Consider the following 3,578-nt stretch of genomic DNA (forward strand, 5'->3'; position numbering starts at 1 on the left):
CTTGGAAGCGATTGTCATGCTGATTGTCTGCTGAACTTTAGGCCATTTTATGGAGCTCACAGTCATAGTAAATTTTTTTTTTTTCCTAAGATCATCAGCTCCACCCAGTGGCCATAATGCAGAATTTTCCTGATTTAGGCAATCGTTCTGAATGATGAACATCTGACCTGGAGAGACAATAGCCTAATAACATTCGATTTTACAACAAATTTACATTCAAATTCGCTGGACAAATAGCTCTGCAATGTATTTTTTAATAGATTCATCCCCAAATGTTTACTTTTTCCATCTGTGTTGCTCTTTGCCAAGTAACCAGCAGTAATTTTTGTGCCTTCCGCTTGATGTGGTACTTAAGACTAATTTTTTTGTTGTTGCATGAGGAAAGGTTAGATACTTTGTTATTTGCTGGCTTGGTCTTGCCTTAGAGCCTGTATCAATGGGCTTTTGTTTGCAAGCAAGCTCATTAGCCTGGATTTTGGGAGATGATCAAATTCGGCTGGGTTCAGTATGTCAGTGTCCTGCTCATCTTCCTCTGGGTCTTCGAGAGGGTGAATAATCTTCGTCTTTCAGAACCAGGTCCTCACTACAGTCCAGTCTCCACCTTCGTCCTCATTCAAGCTGCACCAGAGCTAACCTAGTTCCTTTAGAGCAGGGGTGTCAAACTCAATTTTATTTTGGGTCGCATCAGCATTATGGTTGCCTTCAAGGGGGCCGGTTGTATCTGTAGGACTGTAAAAAAAAAATGTATCCATGGCTTTTTTTCTCAGAAAATAGGTGCAGGAACTCAACCACGGCCCCCCTACCAAACTGCATCAAACAGTGGGGGTGGCCAAATTGCACAGTGGGAGGATCTTAAAGAGGCAATAAATACCAAGAGTGAGTTATGTACAGAGTTCAGGGGTGTGTTGTGTACAGAGGGCAGGGTTGTGGGGTGCACTGAGTGCAGAGTTCAGGGGTGCGCTGTGTACATATTGCAGAGTTGTGGGTTGCTCTGTGCACAGAGTCCAGAGTTTAGGGGTGCGCTGTGTACATATTGTGGGGTGCGTTGTGTACAGAGTGCAGAGTTTAGGGGTGGGCTGTGTACATATAACAGGGTTGCGGGGTGCGCTGTGTACTGAGTGCAGAGAACAGGGGTGTGCTGTGTATATATTGCGGGGTGCGCTGTGTACTGAGTGCACAGTTTAGGGGTGTGCTGTGTACATATTGCAGGGTTGTGGGATGCGCTGTGTACAGAGTGAAGTTTAGGGGTGTGCTGTGTACAGAGTGCAGAGTTCAGGGGTGTGCTGTGTACAGAGTGCAGAGTTCAGGGGTGTGCTGTGTACAGAGTGCAGGGTTCAGGGGTGTGCTGTGTACAGAGTGCAGGGTTCAGGGGTGCGCTTTGTACAGAGTGGAGTTCAGGGGTGCGCTTTGTACAGAATGCAGGGTTTAGGGGTGTGCTACATTCAGAGTACAGTGTTCAGCTCTCTTTCACAGGCTGTCCACATCTCACTTCCACCCCTCCTTGACTCTGACCTCCGCACCACTCTCCCCCATTCCCCACCTCTGAACACACCTCCCTCCACCCAAAAGCTTCCTTGCATCTCGCCATCCCAGCCTGGTTCTAGTACCTCCTAGCAGTGTAGGCGGCTCTGCCTCTCTCTAACTTGCAGGAAGATCATTGGTTGGCATCTGTGCACCTGAGTACAGATGGGGATCACACTGCAGCTTACCACATGATGCCTCATCCCACCTGCACCGGCATCTTCTTTGTCCCCTCTGTATGTGAAGTGCAGGCAGAAATCTGTGAGAGCCACTGAGAGGAAAGCTGTCCTTAGAGCGGGGAGCGAGAACCAGAGGTGGTGGAATGGAGTTCCGCCATGTTCCAGCTGTGAAAAAGCCCTGGGTGAGGGAGGCGCATGAAATGGCCCGTCCGGCCTGCTGACCCTGTGTTTGACACATGTGCCTTAGAGCATTGCACAAGCCCCTCAGAAAAGATGTCCGCATAGGGTTTGACTATGGTTAATGGACCACGTTACATTAGACCAGTGATCTCCCGGGGTCCGGATGCGGCTCTTTACTTGCTTTAATCCGGCCCTTGGGGCACTTTTCCTGCCACTGATTCAATACACTATTCCTTCCACTGACATCAGCAAAGGGGCATAATTCCTGTTACTGACATCAACATTCTTCCATTTACACCAATGTTGGGGCACTATTCCTCCCACTGACACCAACCACAGGGTACTATTCCTCCCACTGACGCCAATAATGGGGCACTATTCCTCCCACTGACACCAATAATGGGGCACTGTTTACTCCCACTGATGCCAGTACAATTTCATCTCCCAAATGTCCCCAAGTTTCAAAGTTCGAGCGCTGGCTTACCTCCAAATTTTGATATTTAAGCTGGCCTTCCCCCAAGTATCAAGGCCTGAGAGCTGCCCCCCCCCCCCCAACAAGTATTAAGGCCTGATAGCTGCACCCCCCCCCCCCCCACAACTATCAAGGCCTGAGAGCTGGTCTGTCCCCATGTTTCAAAGTCTTGAGTACTAGCCTGTCCTTGGTTTCCAAAGTCCATAAGCTGTTCCCGAGCTTCAAAGTCTGAAAGCTGGCCTTCTCTAGGTTTTAAAGTTCAGCAGCTGGGCTGCCCTGAATTTCAAAGTCAAAGAGCTGGTCTGCCTCGCTAGTTTTGAAGTCTGAAAGATGGCCTCCCCCAAGTATTAGTCTGAGAGGTGATCTTCCCCCAAGTATCAAAGACTGAGAAATGGCTTGTTCCTAAGTATCGAAGTCTGAGAGCTGACCTGTCCCCTAGTCTTGAAGTCCGAGAGGTGGCCTTACCCTGAGTATCAAAATCTGAGAAGCTGGTCTTCCCCCAGGTATCCTTGTCTGAGAAGCTGGCCTTCCCCCAGGTATCCTTGTCTGAGAAGCTGGCCTTCCTCCAGGTGTCCTTGTATGAGAAGCTGGCCTTCCTCCAGGTATCCTTGTCTGAGAAGCTGGCCTTCCCCCAGGCATCCTTGTATGAGAAGCTGGCCTTCCCCTAGGTATCCTTGTATGAGAAGCTGGCCTTCCCCCAGGTATCCTTGTATGAGAAGCTGGCCTTCCCCCAGGTATCCTCGTCTGAGAAGCTGGCCTTCCCACAGGTATCCTCGTCTGAGAATCTGGCCTTCCCCCAGGCATCCTTGTATGAGAAGCTGGCCTTCCCCTAGGTATCTTTGTATGAGAAGCTGGCCTTCCCCCAGGTATCCTTGTATGAGAAGCTGGCCTTCCCCCAGGTATCCTTGTATGAGAAGCTGGCCTTCCCCCAGGTATCCTCGTCTGAGAAGCTGGCCTTCCCACAGGTATCCTCGTCTGAGAATCTGGCCTTCCCCCAGGTATCCTTGTATGAGAAGCTGGCCTTCCCCCAGGTATCCTCGTCTGAGAAGCTGGACTTCCCCCAGGTGTCCTCGTCTGAGAAGCTGACCTTCCCCCAGGTATCCTCGTCTGAGAAGCTACCCTTCCCCCAGGTGTCCTCGTCTGAGAAGCTGGCCTTCCCCCAGGTGTCCTTGTCTGAGAAGCTGCCCTTCCCCCAGGTGTCCTCGTCTGAGAAGCTGCCCTTCCCC

The sequence above is a fragment of the Aquarana catesbeiana genome, linkage group LG11 (genome assembly GCF_042186555.1).
Source record: "Aquarana catesbeiana isolate 2022-GZ linkage group LG11, ASM4218655v1, whole genome shotgun sequence".
Lineage (NCBI taxonomy): Eukaryota > Metazoa > Chordata > Amphibia > Anura > Ranidae > Aquarana > Aquarana catesbeiana.